The sequence below is a fragment of the Camelina sativa genome, chromosome 12 (assembly GCF_030686135.1).
Source record: "Camelina sativa cultivar CO46 ecotype springtype chromosome 12, ASM3068613v1".
In the NCBI taxonomy this organism is placed as follows: domain Eukaryota; kingdom Viridiplantae; phylum Streptophyta; class Magnoliopsida; order Brassicales; family Brassicaceae; genus Camelina; species Camelina sativa.
The window spans coordinates 15092156-15106938 of record NC_141891.1 but is presented as its reverse complement, the minus strand read 5'-3'; the positions used below and the strand labels follow the sequence as shown (position 1 = coordinate 15106938).

Sequence of the window (14783 nt, the reverse complement as noted above, 5' to 3'; positions counted from 1 at the left end):
GTTTTTATGCTTCGGTTAGGGTTATTCAAAGTATTTTTGATGGGCTTCTTTGTGGGCTTCATATATTGTAAATAAGCCATAAACCCAATTAGCCAAAATGGTGAACGACATTGTTAGTTTTGTTTAACAGAATTATCTATCCCACGATCGCTTTTTTTTTTTTAATTATGATTTTGGTTTTTTTATAACAAATCTTTTTTTTTTCAACCAAACATTAATTAAATTAAAATAAAACTCCAAAATTAGTTGCCCAAACCGGAGGATAAGAGTTTACAAAAGAAATTGGCTAGACAATCTGTCCGTACATTGAGCTCTCTAGTGATCCTGGTCAGGGAGAAGGAGGGGAAGCATGATATGAGCACCAAAAACTCCTCCAACAGATTCGAAAAAGCTGGCCAATCGTCAGGCATCTCCACCATCGCCACCAGTTCTGCACAATCTGTCTCGAAACTCTGATAATCCACTGCCGCCGCCAATAGTGACTCCATAGCCCAAATCAAGGCTTGTAGCTCTGCATGTAAGGATGTGGACCCGCGCCTTTGGCTCCGTGCTCCCAGAAGAAACGACGAATTTTCATCACTACAACACCACCACACCAGTCCCTGCAGAGGATATGAACCCTTCCATGAGCCATCAATCTGACAACGAGGAAACACCCCCCGGTCCTCCAGCAGAGGCGTAGTATGTAAATAGCTATCTGAGTAAGATTTGGTTTCTTCCCACAATAGCCTATCATTATTCGCCTGAAGTAAAATCTCCATCGGCTCTGCCTCTAACCCCTGAAATACTTTTTTATTCCTGTCTTTCCATAGTGACCAAAGTATCTAGGGAAGGCGGATAGCTACATCAGGATCCCCTGACTGGGAAGCTGCCCACCAGAAAATAAAATCTAAATTTGCATAGATTGAAGCATATGGAAAACCATCAGGAACTACCAAAACCGGCGACAAACCCCAAACATCGCGCGAACGAGGACAGTCAAAAAGAGCATGGTTAATCGTCTCTGGTGCAGACTCACATCGTTTGCAGAGAGTATCACACCGGACACCCCTATACGCAAGCCGTTCCAACACTGGGAGAGTGCCCAAAGCAATCTGCCAGAAAAAATGTTGGACCTTCGGGGTAACGTCAAGTTTCCACGATTGGGCCCTAAGGGCCATACAAATCGGCCCGTATTCGACATCCGTCAATAATTCTCTGGCTAGCCGATATCCTGATTTAACCGTATACTTCCCTGACTTGGTAAAGTGCCATACTAAACGATCCGGATGCTGGACTTTACTGACCGCCATACTCCGAATAATCTGTATATCCCCCGGATCTAGAAACTCCTCCAAAGTAGGCAAGTGTCAATCCTTTATAACAGGATTAATTAAATGATTCACCATCAAGCTCGGTAACCAGTGTCTTCCCCGACCATTTGATGGACGTAGTTGAATATCCGGTACCCATGGATCACGCCAAACCGAAATAGAACAACCCGAACCTACCGCCCACCGCGCTCCATGTTCCACCAATTCCTTAGTTGAAAAAATACTCCTCCAAGCGAAGGAGGGATTATATGGTTTTTTGGCCATAAGAGGGTGTTTATTTCTAAAATATCTGCCCTTCAACACCCGAGCCATTAAGGACGTCGGATGTTGAATTAACCGCCAATACTGTTTCGCTAACATAGCATCATTAAATTGTTCCAGGGCTCTGAAGCCTAGACCCCCTTCACACTTATCCTTACATAATTTATCCCAGGCCACCCAATGTAGACCACGAGTCCTATCATTGGATTTCCACCAAAAGGTGGAAATAGCACCCGTTAATTTAGATGTCAACTCCTGCGGTAATTTATAGCAGGACATCACATGGTTAGGAAGTGCCAGCGCCACTGATTTAATCATAATCTCCTTACCACCTTTCGATAAGAGCTTTGCATTCCAACCATTAACTCGGTCATCCAACCGATCTTTGACATAACCAAAAACCTTCGTTTTTGATCCTTGGAGACTTTCAGGAATGCCCAAATACGAGCCCATACCCCCCTCTTTAGAGATACCAATAACCGACTTCAACTGATCCCTTCTTTCAGAAGGAACCTTCTTGCCAAACATTATAGAAGACTTCTCTAAATTTACCTCTTGCCCTGAGGCTTTGCCATAATTTCTGATAATATCCATGACCGTCTGACATTCAGCCGCCTCTGCTTTATAGAAAAACAAGCTGTCATCAGCAAATAACAAATGTGAAATGGTAGGACTATCGCGAGCTATTGAGATGCCCGTTACTTTCTTTTCCTGTTCCGCCTTTTTCATATTCGCTATCAGAACCTCCGTGCAAAGTATGAACAAATACGGTGACAAAGGATCCCCCTGACGTAAACCTCTCCGTGGTTTAATAAAACCCCGGGGTTGACCATTGAAAAGAACTTGATATGATACCGAGGAAACACACCACATGATCCAGGAAATCCATTTCCTATCAAACCCTAACTTAACCATAACCGCTTCTAAAAAAATCCCATTCCACACGATCATAAGCATTACTCATATCCGTTTTGAAGGCCAGAAACTCCGACTTACACCTTTGATTAGTTTTCAACCCATGAAACATTTCCTGCGCAACCAAAATATTATCTGTAATCAAGCGACCCGAAACAAAAGCTGACTGAGTCTCAGAAACCAGGGATGGGAGGAACCGTTTAAGCCGAAAGCACAGGACCTTAGAAATAATTTTATAACTCACATTACAAAGGCTTATAGGCCTAAATTCCGCCATCCGCTGTGGCCGATCAATTTTAGGAATAAGACAAATATTCGTCTCATTCAAACGTGGGTCAAAACTACCTGATCGGAAAAATTCTCTAACCAGAGCCACTAAATCCCCTTTTAAGGAGGACCAAAATCGTTGGAAAAACAAAGCCGTCATGCCGTCAGGTCCTGGAGTTTTCTCCGGATGCATAGCAAACAGGGCTTTCCGAAATTCCGCTTCAGAGATATCCCGAATTAGATCTCTGTTCATAGCTTCTGAAATTAAAGAGGTGATCTCCTGTAACATCTCTGAAACACCTCGGACATCCGAATTTTGAAAAAGATTCTGAAAATATTTTGGATATCTCCCATAGCTTCTTTGCTGATCACCCTGATTCTTAGCCTGATAACTAAAAGCACTCTTTGAGCTCTCACCCATACGCATTTGCTGGTTATCCCTATCTCGGTTTGATTCTGAATTAAAATCCAGAGATCGCTTAGCAAACTTTCTTGGTTTTTCCCAACCACCCTCAAAATGTTGAGCATTCGGTTTTAACAAGGATTGTTTCCACGGACCACCCCTCCTATCACCCACCTCTCCCTGACCGCGACCCCCCTCACTTTTTCTTAGCTCGGGACAGAGTTTCACATCATCAATGGCTGCAAAAACCCAACAACTTCTCATACTCTAGCGAGGCCACCACCTCATCACCAGTATTAAACGGAACCACCAGGTGAAAGATAAGAGGATTAAAACCATTGATAGTCACCAGTAAACTACCAGTTTCCTCATCTACCTCACGAAGAATACCTATCTTCTTATCAATGGCCTCAAGGGTTGCAACCTCCCAAAGATGCATAGGAATTCCCGAAGCTTTAACCCAGAAATTGATGGCAGAAGGATAGGTATCTGAAATAATAGGCTCCCAGCGAACCAACGATAACATCCAATTATCAAAGTGGTAAGGACCGTTCCTCAACACACCTTGCAGATCCTCCTCCGTTTGAAAATTAAACTAAAACGTATCTTGACCCAAGTCTGCACCTTCAACCCTCTCCTCGAGTTTCCAAATCTTTGGCAAATTAGCCACCAAAGATTCCATGCGTTGAACAGATGGATTCATCAATCTCCCAATGAGAGTGAGAGAGAACTGTTGAATACGATGCGCCATCATAGAATCAGAAATTCTCACCGTTTCTGTTCGAACCAAAGCCGCCTTACCCTTGTTGAGATTCAACTGTGCCATGGTAACCCTGACAATAACCGACACACCAAAAGAACCCTGAGACCAAAGAGAAGAACACCAAACGAAGAACTTGGAAACGAAAAACCCTCGACTGAAAATTGATATACCGAAACAGGATGAAGAAAGCTCGATGATAAAACCGTACATTCCAAGAAGCTATTTAAATACCCAAAGACCTGAATCGGGAGACACTAACGCCATTAAACAGAGAATCCTCACCCCATCCACCAAATCGCATAACAGCAATAAAGGGGATATTTGCTTACCCGAAACTGATTGAAACCAAATCCCACTCTTTCCAATCTCACACCCGATATGCCCATTAAATCGCCATTCAAATCCCGAAAAAACCAAAGCAATATCCAACCAAATCGTATCCACCACAATCTGGGGTACGAAATCCCTCAGTCCCCACAAACTAGCTGCCTGATCCCCCTGAAACAGCACTGTCACCGCTGGAATCAAAGGAAATTGCAGATCCCCTGTCCGAAGATCCATAAACCCAATAAAAGAACCCCAATCCCCATCTTGCAATCCACCGCCGTCAACCATGATAACAGAAATCTCATTGATCCACAGGATCAAGATGAGATGCGTAATGACCTGAACCCTCAGAAAAGGAAACCTCAAATCTCCTCGATCATTAACGCAGATCCCACCAGTGGGACAAAATAACCACAAAATCGTACTCCTCTCCCCATGAATCCTAATCTCACACTGAATCCTGATCTCCAAAACCCACGATTCCGCAGATCCCCCACATGGGGCCAGAGCTGAAATTAAATTACCTCGTCGATTCAGTATCGAAAATGGGAAACCAAATCCATCCCGATATCTACACCCACGAAGAGCAACCGACAAACCATCTCTCGTCCCTCTCCCCGAGCCGCCGTTAATACCCATCTCAGACCAGAACCCAAAAAATCGCTATCGCCATCGCCATCTCTCGTGAAGTGTTTTTTTTTCGTGGTGTTTGTGTGAAGTAGCTAACTTGTTTTGTTGAGTTAATTTTTGTGGCCACTAGATTAACAAATCTTTTTAAAATAACTGATTTGGCACAATTTTACTAGACAGGTGACTTGTGCTTTATAAGATAAAAGATAATTATGCCAAAATGAAAGTAAAGCAACATAAAATTTATTTAATTTCTTCAGAAGATATCTTATAGGTGGTGATAAAGATCATACTTTAACAATAAAATAATTTTGGGTGTAAGAACATATTTTTAATGGTAAAACATAGAGTAAAATTGTACATGCTTACTAATTAGATGTTGGTTTGATAAACTTTTTGCATGTAAACTATTTTGTAAATAAGTTGTGTAACATTTTTAAAATTTGACAATAATAATATTCGTAATGATAAGTATTTGGCAAAAAATTTGGTGGGACATAATTTAGCTTTAAATTATTGTAATAATTTTTAATAATATATTTAAAACATATAAATATAAATAAATGTATAAAGGTAAATACAAATATGATTTTTTCTCTAACTAAAATTATTTATATATTTAATTCAGGAAATAAAATTTCTTTTTATATTTTCAATTTTTTTTAAGATTTAGGATTTATTTTCTTCTACAATTTTGAAACTCGCACATCGTGCATGCCCTTATCTAGTAATACATATTTTTCAATTCTAGCCAAAAATATTACTGCAAAAAATATTTGTTGCACATGTACAAATAACATTAAACTGTATAACAGTCAAATTAAGCTTGATTTTACATTATACATGTATAAAGCAAATAATGTTGAGTAATGTAAACTAAAAGAAATAATCAAAATGCATTCTTTTTTTACGTATGCATAATTCCATTAAGAGTCTTTTTGTCTTGCTGAGCACACAAAATTATTAAATTATCTAATTTTAGTTTAATACATGAACTTTCAAATTTAGGCTAAAAAAATTATGAACTTTGTGGGAGGCTATTTAATACATTAATTTTTGTTGACTAGCCATTTGAAACACCAAATATTGTTGATGAAACCAAAAATAATATGCCGTTAAATGGGAAAGCAACCGTTGTTATTTGCTTAGTTATCTTAATTTAACAACATGTGTATTTTGCCTTGGTCAATGATATTTGGTGTTTTAAATGGCTAGTCAACAAAATTTGATGTACTAAATGGAAGTTCATGGTTTTCTGGCTGGAAGTTCATGGATTTCTGGCCTAAACCTGAAAGTTAATGTATCAAATGATATTTTTCCGAAATGAAAAGATTGTTTTTTGACCTTTTATTTTATTTTTTTCTTCTCCTTCATTACAGGTAATGTGACATTTCACGTTTCTCTCAAACTCTCTTTCTCCGCCGTTCACGTTTTCTCTCAGTTCAGGATGGAGTTACTGTTCACTCCATACTAACATGTATTTTTTTGGTCTGCACTTGGTCCGACATTAGTATGGAGTTTTTCAAACAAGTGCGTGAATGATAGAAAAATAGCGGACTGGTCCGATTTTAGTCCGGTCTAGAGCATACCAACCAACCATTCAAGGTTTTAGTCAATAATATTTAATATTTTAAATGGTTAGTCAACAAAATTTAAAATTCATGGTTTTTTCTTGACTAAATCTCAAAGTCAATGTATTAAATGATATATTTGGACTAAATCTCAAAGTCAATGTATTAAATGATATCTTTCCCAAAATGAAAAGGTGCTACAGGCTTTTTATATGTGACATTTCACGTTTTCTCTCAGTTCTTTCCCAGAGAGAGATAGAAACAGAACCCACCGGAGATTCTGAGTCACGTCCTCAATCTTCGTTACTGTGGTGGTGGGGTTTTCGAGGCAAGAGAGAGAGAGAGAGATACAAAAAAGGATGAGTTTTAAGGATTTAAAGGCGGGAAGAAAAACATCATTAGCTTCTTTAATGAGCTTCAAAGGTGGTGTTGGTGGTGGTCGACAAGATACGACTCAAGCTGTTGCTGCAGGTGTCTTTAAGATCAATACATGTGTTTCTACGTTCCATCGTCTTGTCAACACTCTTGGTACTCCTAAAGACACCCCTGAGCTTCGTGACAAGCTGTAAGTACTAAGTACTTCTCAAATGTTTTCTCCTTTTTCTGGGTTTATAAGGTTCTTGGAATGTAAAATGGTTTCTTAATATCAGTAGTTGTAAATGGTTCAATTTGCTTGGTTTGTGATGTGTGTGTGTGTGTGTTAGGAACAAGACGATATTACATATCGGACAGCTTGTGAAAGATACGTCAGCTAAACTTAAACAAGCTAGGGAAACTGATCATCAGAGTGGTGTTGATGTGAGTGATTCTGATTAAAAAATGATTATTTGTTCATCTCTTCATTTAATAGGGAATTTGATGGTTTTGTTTATATGTATATATATTGGTGGTGGGTTAGCAAAGGAAGAAGATTGTGGATGCTAAGCTTGCAAAAGACTTTCAAGCTGTATTGCAAGAGTTTCTCAAGGCTCAGCGTCTAGCTGCTGAAAGAGCATCTCTTCCCTCAAGGTTTGATAATGCTCATTCAAGAGTTTTGAAAATGTTTTCATGTTTATTTTGTGGTTTTGGTGTATTGATTACTTGGCCTTGGTGAGATTAGCTATACAGCCAGTGAGGCATCTGTGAATGCTGAGAAGGATCCGGAGCAGCTGGCTCTTCTTCTGGAATCAAAAAGGTAAGTTTTGCACAGACAAAAATCTCCATCTTTGTTCGGATTCATGACGCATCTACTAATTGGTTTGTTGTTGCTCTTGTTACAGACAAGAACTTGCACTTTTGGACATTGAGATTGCGTATAATGAGGCTTTTATTGAGGAAAGAGAGCAAAAGATACAAGCAATGCAGCAGAAAATTGGCGAGGTGCATGAATTCTTCAAAGACATGGGAGTGTTGGTACACAAAGAAGAAGCCGTGATTGGTAAAACTGATTCTAAATCCTGTCATACCAAAACGCTTACTTATCTCCTTGTATTCTCGTTCTAACACTTTCTTTTCATAGATGTGAATGCTGAGAAGGATCCAGAGCAGCAGGCTCTTCTTTTAGAATCAAAAAGGTAAGTTTTGTACAGACAAAAGTCTCCATGTTTGTTCGGATTCATGACGCATCTACTAATTGGTTTGTTGTTGCTCTTGTTACAGAAAAGAACTTGCACTTTTGGACAATGAGATTGCGTATAATGACGCTTTTTTTGAGAAAAGAGAGCAAACAATACAAGAAATGCAGCAGGAAATTGACGAGGTGCACGAAATCTTCAAAGACATGGCAGTGTTGGTACAAGATGAAGAAGCCGTGATTGGTAAAACTGATTCTAAATCATGTCATCCCAATACGCTTACTTATGTCCTCGTATCCTCGTTCTAACACTTTCTTTTCATAGATGAGATTAATACTCGCATCCTTAACTTTCATGCTGCAAGGAAAATCCCAGCTCGCTAGAGCCTTTATGACTCAACGATCATATTCTTCACTGGTATAATATTCAAACTTTTCTTACATATCATGAATGGGTTTTTGGAGAATCAGATCAACCTATTAACTTCTTCTTTCCATTGTTTCTTTCATGCAGGCTTGCTTGCTCTTGGTAATTTTTGGTATTGTGCTCATGATTGTCATTAGAGCATGGCCATTGCATATCCTCAAATGAGTGTCTCTATCTTTTAATAATATGAAAAATAATACTAATCTCTTCACATCTTTGTTTTTAATTTTTGTCTTCTCATTAGTCATCTTTGGGTGTCTAAATTTTTTTTTAATTAAAAATCTGTTTAAAGTATATTTTATAATGTTATAAATGTTGGTTATATAATGTATGCCAAACACATGTTTTCCATAGTTAGATGATGAACAGGGTTGATTAAGAAAGCTGAGGCAATATCAATAACAAATAATAGAAAACCATGTAAACTAAAGCATCTGGGATAGATTCAAAGACAAAACATGTAAGGAATATATATATATATATATATATATATATAGTTGTGAAAACCAGCAAGGAGATGCACATATGAACGAAACTTACAATCATGTAGAGAGAGCTAGCAGCCAAGGCAAGAGGAATAGCAACGGAGGTGATCTTGTCCATTGGTCCTTTCAAGTAAGTGTGCCTTTGAATGAATGCTCTGGAACAATCTCTGCTTCTCAAGAAGCTGTAAAGGTATAGAGAACGCAGATCTACCAAACCGCTTGGAAACGCGCCAAGCAAACACTTTTATTCAATCTTGTAAAAACCTACGTTTGTTACAAGCTATGAACCTAAGCCTACTCTCTTGTCTATCTATCACAACACCCTGTGTAGATCTAAAAGAGTAAAATGAACCTAAGCCTACTCTCTTCCAAGCTCTTTTTGATTGTTTGAAGGTTTACAAATCTCACAACTTTTATCCCACGAGTGCTACCTCTTTTTGCGGCTAGCCCTCGTCTCTTTATATCCTACACAAACGATCTCTAACCTAGATCTTTGTGAATCCCTAACTAAAAGGAAATATTCCTTATCCTAAGAAATATCCTACCTTATCTCTCTCGATCAAATATACTCTCAATATCTTCGTGTATATCTTGATCCTCTTCTTCCTTCCTTCTCACGCTTCTTGTCACGGCATCCCATAAACTTTCTCCACGTCAGCTCTTCTGCCACGTCAGCATATCAGCACTCTGAGACACTTCACAAGCTCTTGTCACCTTCAGAGCTCTGATGCACTTTCAATCTCCCCCTTTTTGACTGAATCTTGCCACACAAGCAACCACAACATCAAACCTGAAAATGCACAAACAACACAGCCAAGACAAAACACAACCGTACTAGCAAAATATTCCAGCAATCAACACAAGACGGTTAACCGATAAGGACTTGTTAAAATAAATTGTTCAAAACCAAAACATAAATAAAATAAAACAAGTCTCAAGTTTTAACAGGGGAGAAACACATATAAAATCAACAAAAACTGTGAGCAACAAAAACAACTGCTCCCCCATAGCTTAATCTCCCCCTCAGGCCTCTAAATCAGACTCATCTCCCCTTGCTTGTTTGGCACAGTTTAGTCAAAAATACCAAGAAACTAAACCAGAAATTTGAGCGAACATCAAAGTGAGAAACTACTTACCAGCTTCCAAGGCATCTTGCAGGATCTTGATTGCCAACCGGATGGCTTTGCGCTCTGCAGATGACCCTTTTGGAGAAACAGGTTCAACAGGGACGGATGCTGTCTTCTTCCCCTTTGTCTTTTTTGCATCTTTTGATGACAAACTAGGGACAGGTCTCTGAGAAGTCAGCAACTGATAGATGAGACTGGGAAACGGCAACCGGAAGCCAGACTGAGCTTGCAGTCGTAGATCATCCGTCCAAAATTGAACGAAATCCCATGCATGATCATGTAGATCACCAGAGTCCTATTCGTCGAGATGTACCCCGTGTTCACCGTGGGAGACCAGTTGCTATAGCAGATCCGATGCAGATCCTTGATCACTGGGTTCTTGATTGCAGTGGACACCAGCTGCTTGCAGGATTTGACCCTTCCATCAGAGAGAAACAGAGCCAGATCCTCCTCCAGAATTGCAGTTGTCTGCAATCTCTATTCACGCACATCCACAGACCTCAGACCAAACAGGGCATTGATACGGCTTGGAGAGAACTCATAGACCCAGTCTCGGACAAGCACGTCGACAGACTCCCCCTCAATTTTAACCGTTGGGAGATTCGCCTAGAATTCATAGACCACCTCTGAGTCGTACGAGCCAATCTGAGTAACGGTTTTAAGCAGCCCAGCTTTGTCTATGAACTCCCTAGCCTTGTCTGCAGCATCTAGTGGATAACAGACCTCTGGAGCGAGCGTTCGAGAGGCAAAGAACCCATATCGTCGAACAACTTATGAGGAGATGAACCGTTTGGCATCGAAGTCCTTTGACGAAGCTCCTCCAGATGCGGTGGATGTGCCCTTATCTCTGTGAAGAGATGGGCGCTTGGAGTCATGACTGTCGAGATCAGCAGGCGGTTGTCTTTTGCGTAGACGGGATGAGACTCCCTGAGATGGCAGAACAGGTACAGGCACATCACCGGTAAGATCTACCACCGGAAATCGAGAAGTCACCTCTCTTGGCGCAGAAGACGAGGAGTCGCAGGTCTCTTGATTCCCGTGAGAAGGCGAGGGAATCTGATCCACCCGAGTCGGAGATGCAGTGACAGACTCCTCGCGAGGCTGGTAAACCACCATGGCAGTCGCAGGATCGATCGGAACATGTGGAGTTGGCGGAGGCAACGAACACGGTGGAGTGTTGAGCTCCTCATCTGAGCTGGAGTCATAGTGGAAACCACTAAAGATGGACTTCATGATGGTTAGAGGGTTAATCGACAAGAGAAGAGAGAGATTTGAGCAGAAGTTTAATCGACACAGGATTGAAATCGCAGAGGTGATGAGGAAAACGCCAAAACCCTAGCCGCTCCTTTTTATACACATCCGTGAGTCTCAATGGGCTGCACAAACTCAGCCCAAAGAATTAAAGATTTCCTGAAACCACTCAATTAAACATCCGTGTACACCACATCTATTTCCTCATTTGACTGCATTCAATCGTTAATTCATTCAATCACAATTAATACCAGTGCATTAATAAATCTCATTCTTCCTCTTTTACAACCCAATTTAACAGATTCATGAATCAAACACACAGATACACACAGCCACTAATGATAGATTCTGAGGGACCCAGACCGAGAATAAACACACATGAGCATCAATATTATTATTTTATTTTATTTTAAATATTAAACAGTGCAGAAATCAGAACACTAACCAGACCTTTGTCGTATCAGCCACTTGTTCAGAACCTTCACTAGAAACTATCACAACCTCTTGAATTGGCGAAGATCAGAGGACTGTTGCATGTGGGTAGTCTTTCACACTGGCATGCCTTTAGCCTTCAGTCCATCCCAACATGTTAAAGCAGCTGGAGTTCATCTCTTTGAAGAGCACACAAATTTTTTTTTTGTTTTTTTATTTTATTTCTCCAAACAGCCTTATGATGACTGCTTCAGCATCTTGAGCTTCAGTGACATCATTTAATTGTGTCAGCCACTGATTCGGAACTCATCATTCCTTAGGTTATTAAACCTTAGAATGACTGTGCATGTCTCTTCACAGCTCTTTGACGTCCTTAAATCATGACAACGTTTAACAGGATGGACAGACCGGCATGACAGGCAGCTATTTCCCACACTCTTTCAGATGTTGATCTTCTATATATTCTAGGATTTCTATGATCTGTTGTAGCTCCAGTTTCTGCTTTAGACCAACACAACTCAGAGAAATAGTTAGAGTTCACAGACACCAATAGACTTCCTCAGATTTATGAATCTGTTGAAGTCCAAAGGCTTAGTAAACAAATCAGCCAGCTGAAAATCAGTGCTCACATGGTCTATCTCAATCAGTTTCGCCTCAACAAGTTCACGAACAAAGTGGTGTCTAATATCTATGTGTTTTGTTCTAGAATGCTGAACAGGATTCTTAGAGATGTTTATTGCACTCAAATTATCACAAGGAATTAACAGAGTATCAGAATCCATACCATAGTCAGAGGACATTTGACACATCCACAGGAGCTGTGCACAACAGCTGCCTAAAGTAATGTATTCAGCCTCAGCGGTTGATAGTGAGACACTGTTCTGCTTCTTGCTGTGCCATGAAATTAGGTTGTTGCCCATAAAGAAGCATCCCCCACTTGTACTTCGACGATCATCCACAGAACCTGCCCAATCAGCATCGCAGCATCCGCTCAGACTGGTGTTGGTATCCTTGGTGAAGGAAATACCAAAGTTCACTGTCCCCTTGACGTATTTGATGATCTTCTTGACTGCTAGTAAGTGGGACATCTTGGGCTTGGCCTGGTACCGTGCGCATATCCCCACTGACAGACAAATGTCAGGCCTACTCGCTGTCAGGTAGAGCAAGCTTCCAATCATACCTCTATATAGTCGTTCATCCACATCCTCTCCTTCCTCATCCTTTGAAAGCTTGTCATTGACTCCCATAGGTACCTTAGCTTCTTTACTCTTCCCTAAACCAAACCGCTGTACCAATTTTTTGGCATAGGTGCTTTGAGACACAAAGATCCCATCAGCTGATTGTTCTACTTGCAAACCCAGGAAGTATTTCAGCTCTCCCACCATACTCATCTCAAACTCCTGTGACATGTTTTTCACAAACCTTTGCACCAGAGATTGACAGGTAGAACCAAAAATGATGTCGTCCACATAGATCTGAACAAACATCAATGCATTGTTGCTGTTGAGAACAAACAATGTCTTGTCTACACTTCTACGAACATATCCTTGATCCAGAAGAAACTTAGTTAACCTCTCATACCATGCTCTCGGAGCCTGCTTGAGACCATATAGCGCTTTCTTCAGACGGTACACATGCTCAGGATGTTGTGGATTCTCAAAGCCTTTTGGTTGTTCTACAAACACTTCTTCTTGTAAAATCCCATTCAGAAATGCACTTTTAACATCCATCTGATGTAATGTGAACTTGAGAGCACATGACATACCGAACATGAACCTGATGGATTCTAGCCTTGCTACTGGAGCAAAGGTCTCATGAAAGTCAACTCTTTCGACTTGAGAGTAACCTTGAGCCACAAGTCTCGCTTTGTTACTCACAATACATCCATTGGCATCACTCTTATTCTTGAAGATCCACTTCGTTCCCACTACATTGACATTAGCCGGCCGTTTAGTGAGTTCCCACACAATGCTGCGCTCAAATTGTTCCAGCTCATCTTGCATTGCAGCAACCCAGAACTCATCCCGAAGAGCCTCTTTGTGATTCTTTGGTTCCATAGTGGAAACAAAACAGGCAAATTGAACGATCTCAGAGTCCTGAGAGACAGTGTCTGGAACTACAGTCTTCTGTTTCTTTCCAGCCAGTTGAGCAAAGTCAATCTGTTTGCCCCTGGTAACTCTATCCCCCTGAATCGCACCGATAACATCGCCTGAGGAGTGATTCCGATGAACTTGAGAAGATGGAGGAAGCTCATCTGTTGACAATCCAGGGCTGGCATGATCACTAAGACTCCAGAGGCTTGCTCAGACTTCTCATCATCAGTTACCAGATCCTTGGCAGAGAGAACATGCACCATATCAACTCGTTGAAAAGAAGTATCATCAAAAACAACATTTACCGTTTCGTGAACTGATCTTGTGCGTTTGTTGTAATCACGGAAGGCAGTGATGTGTCCTGAGTAACCAAGAAAGATCCCTTCATCACTCTTTGAGTCAAATTTACCCAACTAATCATTGTCATTCAGAATGTAGCATAGACAGCCAAACACATGAAAGTAGCTTACAGTTGGAGACTTTCCTTTCCATAACTCAAAGGGAGTCTTGCTGGTCCCTGGTCGGACATACACACGATTGATAATGTAACAAGCAGTGTTGACAGCTTCATCCCAAAACCGATGTGGCACTTGATTCCCATGCAGCATAGCTCGCGCCATCTCTTGCAGTGTTCTGTTCTTTCGTTCGACAACACCATTATGCTCTGGGGTTCTTCGAGCAGAGTACTGATGAACAATGCCCTGATGCCCGCAGAATTGATCAAACTTGTCATTCTGAAACTCTCCTCCATGATCACTCCTAATAGCTTGGATGGAACATTTTTCACTTTTAATCTGCAGGGCAAGAATGCGAAAGCATTCAAGGGCATCAGCTTTTTCACGAAGAAATCACACCCAGGTGTAGCAAGTGAAATCGTCCACCATGACAAAGATGAACCGTCGCCCAGAAATGCTCTGAACTTGAATTGGACCCATCAGATCCATATGTACCAACTCGAGTGCATGA

General features: G+C 40.7%; 1 pseudogene across 1 annotated transcript; it reads left to right on the top strand.

Moving 5' to 3' along the window:
- Positions 1–6682: 6682 nt before the first annotated feature.
- On the top strand, positions 6683–8723 carry LOC104731783 (syntaxin-23-like; annotated as a pseudogene). Its single transcript, XR_015573999.1, has 9 exons — positions 6683–7015; positions 7155–7248; positions 7349–7458; positions 7550–7624; positions 7710–7867; positions 7949–8003; positions 8089–8246; positions 8328–8420; positions 8517–8723. The product of XR_015573999.1 is annotated as a syntaxin-23-like (transcript).
- The last annotated feature ends 6060 nt before the right edge of the window (positions 8724–14783 follow it).